The 14,857-nt window shown below is 49.3% G+C and overlaps 1 long non-coding RNA gene across 1 annotated transcript in view; it reads left to right on the forward strand.

Moving 5' to 3' along the window:
* Positions 1-598: 598 nt before the first annotated feature.
* The window catches only part of LOC307236525, a 64,728-nt gene continuing 50,469 nt past the window's right edge, over positions 599-14,857 (forward strand). The window contains exon 1 of the long non-coding RNA XR_013844378.1: positions 599-1,255. This is a non-coding gene — a long non-coding RNA (uncharacterized lncRNA). The remainder of the gene's footprint in view (positions 1,256-14,857) is intronic.

The raw sequence follows: 14,857 nt of genomic DNA on the forward strand, positions 1-14,857 counted from the left end.
ATATATAAATCGTTGAAAAAACAAGATTTTTTTTTAATGAAAATAAATAATAAATACAATTGAAAAACAAAATTAAAAAAATGACTATAGAATATAAACCTATAAAAATGAATCTTTCTTTTTAGACGTATCGTTTTTGTCATCTTTGTTGTTGTTGTTTTTTTGACAAGAGCAGCAATTAACCTTAAACATTTCAAATACAGTTTATAATCTCCCTATTTGTCATCCAATTTATTATCTTTCCTTTCATCGCGTGTAATTGATTTCTGTATTTAATTACTCATACCTCCAGAGCTCACCAAATGAATATTTTTTTTTTTTTCCGAGCAATGGTTTTTTGTCGTTGTGAAAATGATTTCGACGACTGTAAAAAAAAAAATAAAAATGAATAAAAGAAATAAACAAATAACAATGCCGTGTTGCGTCCGTCTCTTTGGTGTGAAACGCTTCTTCCAAACCTCGGGGACGCGAGCTTGCCGGCGAACCACACCTCCCGCCATGCTTTGCGCGCCGACGTCACCGGCAAGCCCGCACGTGCTCGCCTGCCTCTGTTTGGCCGCGACTCATTACGGCTCCGGCTCCCGCGGGGTGCGCACCGTGCGTGACGCGGGGGGACGCCGCCGGACACTATTGGAGGCTACGGGGGATTCCTGCTCTTCACCCTTACGGATATGTCCGCTTACGCTTTTCACAACGCAAGGATTACTCTATCATTTTGGTGTGTTTGTTTTTTTGTTTGTTTTTTTGACATGGCTATCAATGAAAAACGACCGTTACTTGGACCCGCACACTGGAATACTCCGCCGCGGTTCTCATAATAGCTACTAACTCACGTGGCGAGTTGTTGTGTTTGTTTTGTTTTGTTTTAACTCCCCCGGCTTTGCTCCAACGGCTCCAAACGTCTTCGGTTTGGGATGTACGGATGGTTTTTCCACGATGTCATTCGCGTCCGTCCGGCGTCCACGGGTCCGGAGTGGAGCTGGACCGGCCGGCGGTTCGGACGGACCGGTGTCCCGCTGGAACCCTCACCACTGCCGGCCACGGTTCGGATTCACGCGGGTGACGTGAAATTTGGATTGGATTTATCAGCAACGCACTGAATGGATATGCTATTTATGGGATGGGATATGAAGTCCAGCACGGGAATACCTGTCAAGATTATGATTATATATAATTATTTTTTTTTATCATGGAAGTGGTACCCAACGTTTGTCCAATCACGGATCCCGTCTATCTCCCACAGGTAAACACTCAGGTAAATGTACTTAAATTTATTCATTTGTTTATTTTTTTTTAACGTCCTTGGGTTCCTTGAAAGGCGCCCATAAATAAAAACGATTATTCAGTTGTTATTATTATTATTATTATTATTATTATTGATATTAATATGTATTAATTTAATAATAATAATAATAATAATAATAATAATGAGAATACCTCATTATTAAATGACTCTACAGTGGCGCTGACATCTTTTTATTTTCAAGAATGATTGAACGCCAACGTAATTCGGTGACGTCATGCCCCCCCCCCAGAAGGTCCTGGCAGAAATGAAAAGCTTTGACCTTTTTTCCATTTGACGCGTCGAACCCTGACACCGACTTACTCCACGCTCCACACCCCCATTCACCTGTTCCGCCGCTCCCTCCCCGGGGAACGCTGCTCCGTTATTCCCTGGGACCGCTCCAGTGCCGCCACGACCACGGAGACGCGTGCCGACCGTTCGCGGAGACCCGGAGGGACATTCTTTTCTCTCGTTCCCTTCTTCTTTTTTTGAGTTTTATAGGTGCGAATCCGTCGCGGGTGTCGTTCATTCCGCCCCGTCGTGGAGTTCTAGGGCTCCCCAGGTGTGAGCCGCCCGCTCGCCTTGCCCCCCCCCCCCCCCCCCCCCAGCTGTCGGAGCTGCTGAATGATCACCCACGCTAAAATGAATGGACCTCCGTCCATAGGTTGCAAAATGCGGTCCCACCCCTCCCATAAGTGACACCATTCAGGTCTGACTCATTATTTCGGGTGTTCCTGTCATTGCCCTAGGGGAGGGGAGGTGAGAAGGGTGGGGGTGGGGGGGGGGCGGGGAGGGGAGCACCTGACACAAGTCTAAATTCCCACAGCGGTTTGAGTCGGCAGTCTTAAAGTTCACCATCACCGTCACATCCCCTCAGGTTCCTTAGCAGTGGAGAATTTCATCTTTTGTTGGGGGTTACAGACTGAGTTACTGAGGGGTACAGAGCCCCCCACTATACGCCTGTAAAGGACAGAGCTGACGCTGAGTAACACCCCACCCCAACCCCAACCCCGACAACCCCCTCCATTAAAAATCTTCTCCAAACAAGACCCCCTTTCTCCGCTGAAGAGGGACCCTCTGTCCGATGCCAAGTGACTCTCATGGCGAGCATTGACGGTGGGACACTCGCTCCACAAAAGGAGCTGAAGTGTCAAATAAACTCGGTCAGAGCCCCCCCCCGCCCCCCACCCGACACACAAGAATTCTTTTATCCGGCACCCCGGGAGGCGGACAAAGACGGACTTTGTGTCACCGAGGAGGCCTTGGCTAAACAGTGGAAGTTTTTTTTCTTTTTCTTTTCTTCCTCTTCTTCTTCTTCTTCTTCTTCTTCTTTCCACTACTTCTGGCTCTTTTCCTTCCTCCACCTCCTCCCCCTTCCACCCTTTCGTCGTTTGAACGAGAAGGAGCGGGAGCGTATTGCCCCGCACACTTTCACGATACTACGTCCCCCCCCCCCCATCCCCAAATCCGTCGTCCCAGATCAGCCCATCTCTGTATGGGAGGCCTGCACCCTTTTCAGCAGCTACTTTTGTTTTCGTTTTCTTTTCTTTTCCCCTTGTGGCCATAATTTGGGGGCAGGAATTTGCTTTCTCACCATGTTGGAGGGCGCTGGGCTGTGCTTGTCAAATGATACGCTTGTGGTGAGCCGCAGCGCGGAGCCGTGCACGCCATCGGTTACAGTCACTTAGCGAGCCTGTATTTTACTCTTCCCCCAAGAACTCTCTCTCTCTCTGTCTCGCTCTCTCTTTCAGGGAGAGGGATGCCCATCCAAATTCAGATCAGACCCCTTCCTTGGTTGGAAAGTTGCTTTAGACGTGTGATTCTCAACCTTTTTTCCTCATCAACGACCCTCAATTAGATGTGCATTAGGACCCCATTTGACTGACTTCTGCCTTTGGGACCCCATTTTGACCCCAATTCATTGTCAAATGTGATTTAGTCCAAACTTCCACACCCGTTTATACTATAGTTCGGGAGATAGCTGTGGAACAAGGGTCGACAGTTATTCAAAACAGTCATTCTTATACGTTACATATACGTCATACGTTCTCCGATGTCATTTCACCGTGAGGCTCTCTTGTCTTGGTCTACAGGTGAGTCTGTAAGGGCCCCAGACGCCCAGGCGTGGGAAGCGACCTGGACTCAATCTACAGTGAGACAGGTTTTCAGACATTGTTGTGGCCCCCGGTGGTCTGGACCACAACCTTTCCCGTCTTGACCTTCAAGTATGAGGAATATTGCAAACGCAGACGCTGAGGTACATCACTAACGCAGCCCCTGAGAGGTGCGTCGGCGAACGCAGACCTCGATGCACATCGCCAACGCGGGCCTGCGAGAGGGCGATAGCAACACCACCAGCCCAGAGCGGGAAATGTAAACAGATCGAGTTGCTGTGGTCGAGCGCGTTAATGGTGTGTTTATGAGCTTAGGCTGAGTGGTGATTTATCATGTCCAAACCCAGAGGCTGGCGTTGGGTCCAGGCTTTGATCAAGCCCAGCGACAGCCCTAGTGTGTGTGTGTGTGTGTGTCTGTGTGTCTGTGTGTGTGTGTGTGTGTGTGTGTGTGTGTGCGTGCGTGCGTGCGTGCGTGCACAGGTGACAGCACACTGACTTCAGTTTCCTAACCTCCTGGTGAACTGTGTCTGGATGCCATGCCAGTTTACAAATGACTGGATGGGGTGGGGGTGTAAAGTAATACAAGCATGAATTAAAGTGATTATTAATCATAGCGCTGCGTTCACGGTGTATGACCTCACTGCGAACAAATGGGAACATGAGTGATTTTCAAAGGGAAAAATCTCATCATGAGAAATATCAGGGTGTCAGAAACCCAGCCGATAAAGTGTGTGTGTGTGTGTGTGTGTGTGTGTGTGTGTGTGTGTGTGTGTGTGTGTGTGTGTGTGTGTGTGTGTGTGTGTGTGTGTGTGTGTGTGTGTGTGTTTTTTTTAAGAATAGGGCTCTAAAGTTTGTCCGAACAGGAGAACTGTCATTTATTAGTGGTACAGGAACAATGGGGAGCTTGTCTCCAGGGTGGCGGGGGCCGATGGGGGCCAGTGGGGGCTGGCTGAGCCGGGGGAGGAGGGTGGCCTGAGATTGGGCTGCAGCCTTCGACCAAGAACAAGCCCCTGTCTGATGGAGGGAACTGCTGACCCTTCCTGAGCAAAATGGTACCTTTGTTCCGAGGTGTGTGTGTGTGTGTGTGTGTGTGTGTGTGTCTGTGTGTGTGTGTGTGTGTGTGTGTGTGTGTGTGTGTGTGTGTGTGTGTGTGTGTGTGTGTGTGTGTGTGTGTGTGACAGCAAGAAAGAGAAGGGTTTTGAAAAGCCGGGAGCGTTTTTTTTTCCTCCTCCTTCTTTCCTCCAGCGACAACAGGACCGTGGCACCGCGCTTCTTTCCAGACACCGCAGGGTTAATTCACATTTGGAACAATGAAGCCGATTCAATCCGATATCGCTCGAGATACGATTCTATATCCCTATCTTGACATTTTACACACCATGAGAATCGCTGGCAACTTTCCGTTGTACCATCTGACGTTCATTACAAAAATATTTCCGCGGAACACATTCCGTCTCATGCAATTCATTCCTGACGATGGCGGCATTTCATTTAAGCGGAAAATGGTTACATAACGTCCAAACAAGGTTTTCAAAAATTACAATTTTCAAATCAATTTCAGAAATCAAAACAATCGAATGTAATCGCTGCTAATCAATTTGATCGATTTGTATTCGTGTGGAATTTTTATTTTATTTTTTTTTCTATTTAATGTTTTTAACCTAGCCCTACTCTTGGAGGTCATTCCGGACGCCTGGCGGCCATGTTTGGACCTTACCCCCTAAACTTTTCCAACAGGTGTTTTCAACACACAGGAACTTGTTTTAACCCTCCGATCGCAGGCCGCCCCCTTCAGACTTAACAGCCCTGTGCTTACTCTGGCCTTTTGCCAGCGTCTGAGTGGGGTTTCCTCTTGGGTCTGGTGGCGAGAGAGAGAGAGAGAGAGAGAGAGAGAGAGAGAGAGAGAGAGAGAGAGAGAGAGAGAGAGAGAGAGAGAGAGAGAGAGAGAGAGAGAGAGAGAGAGAGAGAGAGAGAGAGAGAGAGAGAGAGAGAGAGAGAGAGAGAGAGAGAGAGAGAGAGAGAGAGAGATATTTTGGAAGACAGGGGGGTGAAATGAAGGGGAGGAAGTAGGAGGGACGGATGTGAGCGGTGGAAGGTAATGGCAGCATATTGCTGATTTCCTCCAGGGGAAACCACAGCTTAGAGAGTGGGTAGGTGGTACGGTCCGCCTGGCGGGTTGGGGGGCAGGAAGTGGGCTGGGGAAAAAAAACAACAGAGTGCTGGAGGTCCGTGTGGCTGGTTCACATGGCGGGGTAACGGGCGAGGATGTGGTCGGCCGCCATGGCGGCTTTCTGCAGAACGCCGTTTTTGGGGGTTTTCTTGTCACGGTCTAGTTGACGGTTTGGGGGGCTTCTGTCCAACGTTCACCGCTCTGCTAGGTCCCCACCCACCACCAGAGATGGCAGGGAGAAGGCTGAGAATTGGGTAGAAGTCCTCTGTTTACACCAACGCATCCAACCAAACCAACCTCGTTTTTAGTTCCCAAAATTTGGAGCGAACAGTAGAGACACTCAGTGGGAAACACAGGGCCATCTCTGTTGGTGTTGACGCCGACATACAGCCGCTCCATTCAGACGTTGCGGCCCCAACCACAGGAAGACTATGTGAGCTACCAAGCTAACTACAAGTGCACTATAGATGTGGAGAACAGTGGTGAATAGGAGATGCTTTTAGGTGAAAGGGACCTCTGTACAGGTGTGGATTCACACCCACTGTACACAGCAAGTCAAGGCGTTTCCATTGGTTGCTCTCGTTGTGACAGTGGAGTTTTCCACGCTGACACGCGGGTTTTATGTAGTATTGCTGGATGATTTCAAAAGACTTTGAGACATGGCTGTGCACATGTCTGAGGTGCATCTTAAGTGTTTTGTATTAGGGACCAAAGACAGAAATTTGAACATTAAGAATTTAGGGGTGAGGTTGACTTCCAAAGGGTTAGTGCATTTGCCTTGCTGGTATTTGTTGGTCAGGAAATGGCCGCTTCAGAGGATGGATTTTGAAATGATGAGCAAAGTTTTCAAGGCAAAGGAGCGAGATGTTACCCTTTTTAGGATCTCGCGAGGCTCACAAATCTGCCATACTTTTAAAGTCACAGGACGAAAATAGTCCCAATACGTATGGAATTTCCCATCCCTATTATTGAGAGTATAGGTCCATGACCGAAGAGGCTGGTCTAGTATGTCCAGCTGGCCTCTGGAGTCCCAGGGGGTCGAAGGATCAGGGTGATCTTCGGGTGACCATTCCTACAATAGCGCACATTCCTTTGCCCTTTCTCTCTCCCTTCCTCGCCGCGACCTCAGTTGTTCTTTTCGCGCCCCGGCTGTGGAGGGAAAATTCCTTCCCTTTGTCCTCACGGCTCTCACCAGTGTCGCATTCCACCGAACCTGTGACTGTTTTTTTGTTTTTTTTCTACCTCCTGGCTTTTCCGGGTGTCGACGGGTTCGCCATGGCAACGGCGAGCCGTACACACCTTCCCCGAAACCTCCATCGCTATTCAGGAGGGGTGTTCTCTCTCTCTCTCTCTCTCTCTCTCTCTCTCTCTGTCTCTCTCTCTCGCTCATTTGCTGCACTGTTTCACCCCACCCCACCCAGCCCCCTTTTCTTTCCTTCACGGTGGGGGATAAAGGAGACATTTTGGGTGTGAAGAGGAGCGTGTAATTTCCTATGTGACCTCCCTGGGACAGGAGCAGACCACCAGGCTCCTGGGCTAAGCCCGGCTAGGCTGGTGTCGGGGATGCCTTTCTGTGCGTGTCTGTCTGTACGCGCGGCGTTAAGCAGATTAATTAAGGCTTAGTTACACTGGCCCCATTGTGAGGAGAGGAATATTTCTGTGGATCGTTGCACGTTCCGTGGGGGTCCTGACACTCGGTCGGAATCTTGAGCCGGGGAAAGGTCTGCGGATGAGGCGTTTAGACGACCTAACCTGCCCTCGTCTGGAAGGGCTGCTGTTATCCAGGAGCAAAGGCTGTTCAACTCTACGACGGTATTCAGTTCCGAGCTTGGTTTTGCAACGTACACTTATGGAAGAAGGCGGGATTCTGCTTTTGGGCTTAGTACATCTTTCTTGACATTACTAGGCTTTCGTTGATGTACAACAAAGAGACCTAATGGGATTTTCGAAGGTATCTATTGAGGGGGCGGTGTCTGGTAAGGACAATGTTTCTGTATTCAGGGAGGTTCATTGAGGTCCTGGTCACCTGTTGAATTCTGGCATTGTTAAGTCTTTGCCGACCCCTTGTGGGCTTTGTGAGAAACTGCACCCCTGAAGGTTTATGGGGCTGCAGTTCCACTCCTGGCCACTGGAGCTCCAGAGTGCTAATGTTCACTATTTGGTTTTGGGGTTTTTTTTTTTTAGCCAAAAGAGTCCTGGAGTGAGCTCCTGATGTGGGAGCTTTTGGCCCAACCTTGACCCCCCTCAGAGTATGTTTCCCACAATGGAACGAGGTGGACAAAAGTAGAGTAGTCAATGGCTGTATTTTGAAACTCTGCCCTCGACCTGAAGCTGAAGAGGACTGATGGATTATTTATTTTGGACAAACCATTAATCATACAAACTATTCAGCCGTACAGTGGTTGCAATACCATTTGGTATATTGTCCCTGCCCCACTGGTTTGCAGCCCCATAAGGGTAGAATTTGTGGAATTTGTTAATTTAAAAGAATATAATTTGTTCACATTTAAGCTTTTTTTCAGTATTTGTATTATTATTGTCTTATTATATACTGTGTATATATATATATATATATATATATATATATATATATATATATGTTTTTTTTTTAATAGGCAATAAAAGCTACGAATGAATGCGACTGCTCAACCTGGTTTTATATAAACAATGTTAGTTTGCATATTACACATTTTTTTAATTGTACATTTTGGAAGGGAGGGCAAATCCTCTAAATTCTCGAGAGGGGCTGGGCCGTTGAATTTGAGTCAATGAATTCAGGACATTGGCGCCCTCTAGTGGCCACGGGGCAAAGTGCAGTTGCTTGATTCGCCTACTGGAATGCTTGGCTTTGTACAGGGGACGTTCTGCTTGGGAGATGCTGTAACATATTCAGAGTCAAACACGGAAAAGACAAAAAACAACATCAAGTGATTATTTGATTATGTCTGTTGGTCACTCACGGTAAACGCATGCGTGCACGAGAACCATAAGATACTAAGTACTGTACTTAGTGAACGAACAAGTCTGTTTGCCTTATGTGTTAAAATAGGCCGAGTTGAACATCTCTGACCCACTGTGCATTTCTGCTTTGTGTTTTTATATTACACACTGGAGACAGAGACCATGATTGCAGATCCATAGTGGCCAAAATCAAACAGAAAATAGCTCAGCATGCAGCATTTACGGTGTTGCCCACTGGAGGGAGATGTATGTTCTTGTTTAAAGAACAACATGAAGTCTTTGTTAAGACCTCACATCCTATAAAACTTATGGTCCGTTGAGCAGTTTTTCATTTCCCTGGATAACGGTAATAATATACATGTATCCTCATTTGGACCAGAAGTATTTTGTTTCAGCTTGTTCTGTATTTTCATCATTGAACTGTAACAATGGTGGTTTTTCCACCATTGTTGTGTCGTTATTTCAGTGAGGGGAATCATTGTGTATATATAGTAATACTTGACTCCAGGCCATATTTTCATCATTTCAGGCTTTCCTATTGTCCTCCTACTCATGAACTTTTTAATTTGCTTTTGTGTGGTACTGTCGATGTCACTCTGCCCACAAGGTGTCTCTCTTATGCCAGCCTTGAGAGGGCCCCGGATGAAAAAGATAAGCTTCTCCTGAAAAAACGAGGAGATCATTCTTTCTTCAGGAGAACTTCTTTGAATACACCTGTTTGGTCAGTGTTTGTAGAGCAGTGGTTGTTTGCTGTTTATCTCTAGTTTGTCGGATAAAAATAAAATAAATATATATGCGTGTAAATAATAATGCATTCATTCATTTAAAAAAGATGTAAACATATATATATATATAATTTTTAAGGTGATTTTAAACCCAAGCGTCAGAGCAGGAAAAACATCCGACAGTTCCCGCCTGGGCCACTAGATGGCACTGTGTCACAACGGAAACCCTCCTTTCCCCAGCGCCAGCAGGGCAGGGAAGGCCCAGCTTCTGGTTCACTCCTGTGATCTATGGGGTAATGGACGCAGATTGGCGGTATTATCCAATTATTGCCCACATGCACGTCCATCCTTCTTTGAAGATCAAAGGCGGCGTGTGTCTCTGTGTGTACCGACGCTGATAAACCCGGAGTGAACTTCAATAAACCCAACCGCTCCTGCCGCACATCTGCCGGCTCCAGCCAGGGCACGGGAGAAACGCTGTGGACCACGTGATGCATTGTTGTCGATTCAAACTTTTGGGATTTTCGGCGTGACTGCGCGTAGGAAAGCGCGGCGGGGTCTGAGAGAGAGAGAGAGAATAGTGGCGGCCATTGATGAGACGCCGCTGCTTTGCTTGTATGCTAATTTCAATCAGGATCTCTCGTCTTGTATCCAGCAAACACACGGAAACATGGCAAATGCCTCCGCTCTCTGTTGGCCCCGTTCCAGCTCTCTGTGAGAGAGAGAGAGAGAGAGAGAGAGGAGAGAGAGAGAGAGAGAGAGAGAGAGAGAGAGAGAGAGAGAGACGAGAGGAGAGAGAGAGAGAGAGAGAGAGAGAGAGAGAGAGAGAGAGAGAGAGAGAGAGAGAGAAGAGAGAGAGAGAGAGAGAGAGAGAGAGAGAGAGAGAAAAACACGCTGCCGGTTTCAATACTTCTCATATAGTTTGGTTCCCACAGGTGTGTGTGTGTGTGTGGAAACCCAGACGCACATATTTGATTGTTATCAACTCCACCGTGTGACATGCGTTTACCGGAATTTGTTCACAAGCCAAAAGAAAGAAGCGACTTCCTTCATGGCACCAATATTTCCCCGGGCCTTCCTTAATTTGGTTCAAGTGCGATTCTTAACGTCTGCATTAGACGTTGCCGTTCGGGGGAAACCTCGCTTGGACCTGACGCCTATCCCGACCTCTAGATCTCCCCGGTCGCTTCCACGGCGCGCAGAAGGTGCTCATCCGCGCGCGGAGATATCATCCGCCGCGCAAAGTTCAGTTTGTGGACTTTAGGGCTCACTGCGCCTTCCGAGATAAGTGCGTCAGGTCGGCCATTATCTGTGGCCAATCGCATTTGCCCGTTTGGGGTTTTATAGTTCAAAAGTCCCAGGGCAGCCGCACATAGACAGCCCCCCCCGAGCGAGATTCCACATCCCATAAATTCTTTACATCTTATCGGCCCGGACTCTGTCTTTGCATAACTCCAATCATAATTCCACGCCGCGTCCTTATCAGACCCGCTGGTCATTACTACATTTTGCTGCCGTTCTTTCATTCCTCTTTCTATTTATTCTCACAATCAGTGAAAGTGCTTCTCACTACTGGGGCGGGAGGGGGCGGGGGGGCAGCTTTGCTTCCTTTGTAGGAAACACAGTGTTGACATTAGCACCTGCGTCAAGGGCCCTTCATTTATTTTATTCTATTTTTTTTTTTTTTTTTTTTTTTTTTTTCCTTCAAAAAGCGGCAATGGCAAATCCCGCGGAGGATAAATGGTTGCAACATTCCCCTGGAGCTGCTTATCTCCTGCCATCTCCTCTAAGCTCTTGACAATTACTCATCTCTCCAGAACAATCGATCATCCAAATCCTTCAGCAGCTTTTGATAACAGCTACCGCAGGCGAGCTCGGCGGGGCCTGACCAGACCCGCCTGCGACGCTGACGGGGGGGGGGGGGGGGGGGTTGGGTACCGTTCCAGCTCACGCCGTGCCTCCGGGGCGATATTCCCCGTTTTTCTTTCCTCATTTCATTTGATTTTCATTTTTTTCTCAAGCTCTGGTTTTATTGGCCCGCCGTTGCAGCCGCCGCGCCAGGGCGCGGCGGGGCCTGGGCGCGGCCGCCGCGTGGAGGCGGGGCGTCGGGGGCTGGAGATAGGCAGAGGGAAGTCTAGGTTCAGGTGAAACCTCCGTCTGCCATTTGGGTTAATCATTGACCCCGGTTTGACTCGGTCTGCTCGGCCGGTGGAGCGAGTCCTTACGAACGCACACCTTCTGGAGGACACGTTAAGTTGGGAAAGTTACTCAACATGCCGATGGCTGCTGTTGCACAACCAAAAGAAGGTATAATTCTGTGTAATGTAATTAGGTTTTGTTTTTTACGGTAGTATTTCTGCTGCTCCCCCTGCTTTGTTATTAATGGGCCGCTGTTAGCGGTGGCAAATCCTTTACAGGCCTCGTTAGCAGAGACCCCCCCCACACACACACACACACACACACACACGCATGCACATATGCACACACCCCCCCCCCCCAACCCAACATTGTTCCATAAGGGAACCTCCACTGTAAAGACCAGGCCTTGGTGTGTTGAAACCCCAGCTAGAATTAGCGGGTTGTGTGTGTGTGTGTGTGTGTGTGTGTGTGTGTGTGTGTGTGTGTGTGTGTGTGTGTGTGTGTGTGTGTGTGTGTGTGTGTGTGTGTGTGTGCCCTGTAGAATAATGACAATTAAATACCACTTCTACCTCGATTTATGTCACCACCCCCAATCACGCTCCTAGCTTGCAATCATCGGGACCCCCCTCTCATAAATGGGCTGCACGTGTGCAAGGGCGAGGACAGCTGGGATGTGGAGAACCTCAGGAGTTCCACTTTTGTAGCGGGGGGGCCGGGGCATAAAAACACATTGACACGCACGCACGCACACACACACACACACACACACATAAATATACACATTTGTGCGCTCACGTGCACATCAGGAGGACATCAGCGGTCCTTGTAAGTTTGGGTTTGGCCTCGGCGTAACTGGGGGAGTTTGTGTGTGTTCCTCTGTTCGTTTACAAAAGCCTGCGCTTGGCCACAGTAAACCCTGCCAGCCCGGACCCTCCAACACATCTGTCTCTTGAGTCACATACACACACACACACACACATGCACGTCCGCGCTTCATCTAAAAATCCTCATAAGCAGCAGTTGAGTGAAAATTTAAACGTCTATGTGCGCACGAAAAAACAGCAAACCCATTTCCAAAACACGATAAAAAAAAAAAGAAAAGAAAGAAACTGCATTTATAAAAGCAGGTTATACTGTATTAATTGCGCTTTACGGGCTACGCCTGGCCTGTAAAAACCAGGGAGGCACGGCAGCAGCGGCCAAGGTGATATCGGGGGGGGGGGGAGGGGGGGTGTGGCTGGTCTGGCGTGTTTGCCCCTCACCGAGGGGTGTAGCGTGGGCGCGGCGGCGGGGTCCGTGCGCCCCGCCCGAGCTCTCGGGTCTCGGGGCTTTGGTTTTGGTCCCGTCCATGTGCAGTTGGGAAAGAGGCAGAAGCGAAACAGAGCGAGGGAGAGCGGGAGAGCGGGAGCGTAGGAAAGAGGTTTGTGGAAAAAGTGAGTGGCGTGGTCAGGGAGCTGGTGATTGCTGATGGCCGGCTTCCCGGCTGCCAGCTTATCGACTTTAACAATACAGGGAACGGCCGGTCGCTGTGCCCACGGGGTCCCCGCGTCCTCCCCACCTGCCAAGGCAGCGCCGCGCCAGTAAAACCCCACATGGTACTGATTGAGAAGGCCTCGGAATTATGCCTCCTTCCTCCCGTCCCCCACTCTCTCCCTCTCTCTCTCTCTCTCTCTCTCTCCCTCTCCCTCCCTTTCGTTCGCCTCGTCCAGATTCATGAAAGCCATCAAAGGAGCTGGAACGGCCGCAGCGCACGTCGACGCGGCGCAATAAATCGAACTCCCCAAAAAACCTCCTCCTGATGACTCACATTCCCTTTGTGCACGGTCGTGATCTTCAATCACAGAGAGGTTAGGGTGCCAGATTTTGCCCAAAAATGACATTTGCTCATAATCCCCCCGCGTGCTGCTTTCTCTCGTCCCGCCTTCCCCTCTTTCCTCCTCCGCTCGCTCCCCGCTTTCGTGCTTCCACTGAGCTGTTTTGGAAGGAGCTCCGGGGGTAGCATTCATTTAAGAGTCAGATATAAACAGGCATTAAAGGCAGCATGGTCTTAATTAGCCATGTGTTTAGTGTGATTTGGTAATGTTTATACCCCTCCGTGTGCACGTACGCACGAGTGTGCGCTTATGTGCGCTAATCACCCGGCCTGCGTCTTTTACTGCCGCATGGAGTCATTTAACAGCGAGACAAGCTCCGAACATTCACACTCCGTACGGCGGCAGACGTACCAGCTCGCACGGCTACGTTAACAACTTGTCACTAGGGCTAAGTGGATAAACAGCCTTGTTGTTGGACCCGGCTACGAAAAAGCCTTTGGCGATGAGTTATTTCTTACGTCAAAGACTAATACGCGCTCCCTCGCAAAGCAAGCCCAAAAAAAGCGCCGCTTTCGGCCTCCTTTCGGGCCGGTTTTGTAACCTTCCTCAGTCGTTCCTTCTCGTTTGCAGTTTGTTTCAAAAGCCACAGAATAAGACGTCGAGCCAGCGGCGCTCCGCGCCGCGGCGTCGCGGCCTCCGGGGGCGCAGCTGTCAACCCTTTCTTCTTTTACCCTTCTTCCCCGCTGGCCCGGGACTGGAGGCTTCCGTTATTTCCAAATCCCAATGTTGACAGGTATGCTCTGGGGCCGTTATGAAACTCCGCCGGCCCCCGCTACCTAACCCCCTCTCGCGTCGTACAGTAAATGGTTGACATTTGGCCCGAGCATCAAGGAACTGCGGGAGCCATAAAAAACACCTTACAATGTCTGGGTTTTGCAGCCGTGCTATTAAGCTGTAAAGCCCTATTGTAAAAAAAAAAAAAAAGAGAGAGAGAGAGAAGAAACGAAATCGAGCCGATACAGTTGAGAACGACGCAGCGAAAGATGAAAAGGCTCCCTCACTTAGCAATCGCTTTACAAACCCGACGGTGGGCTGGTACATTCTCCAAATTCCCCACGGCTCACACCCCCTCGCTCAATTTTTTTTTTTTTTATCTTTCCCGCGGCCCCCGTTAACCGACGGCGTTGGCGGGAGGGCACCGTCCGCGGTGCGAGTTTGACGTCACCGGCGGCCCCACGAGATTCCTCGGAAGACCAAGGTCTGGGCGGCCGGGTTGAGAGATTATCTTCCACCCTTTAACGGCTGGTACATTGTTCCGAGGAGGTAGATAATCCACAGATAAGAACGGGGGGAAGAAGCGACACAGGACGCATGACGCGCACGGCGGCCGTGGCAGCCTTGGCGGGCCAAAGTCTCATCTCAGCTGTCTCCGTGATGGACGACCGCACGACAGAGGGGGGTTTTTTTTTTTTGGTTTTTTTTTTTGGGATGCGTCACTCTCTTCCCTTTGTCCCGGGCCTCACCTCCGCCTCGTTTTTTCTTCTTTTTTTTTTTTTCCCCTCTTTCCTCTTTTTGGGTATTGTGGTGCAGAGGGAGCAGACCCAGACGTGTTCATAAATAAACGGGGTCTCCCAGGCCCGGGCCAGGCG

Source organism: Zeus faber (genome assembly GCF_960531495.2).
Source record: "Zeus faber genome assembly, chromosome: 11".
In the NCBI taxonomy this organism is placed as follows: domain Eukaryota; kingdom Metazoa; phylum Chordata; class Actinopteri; order Zeiformes; family Zeidae; genus Zeus; species Zeus faber.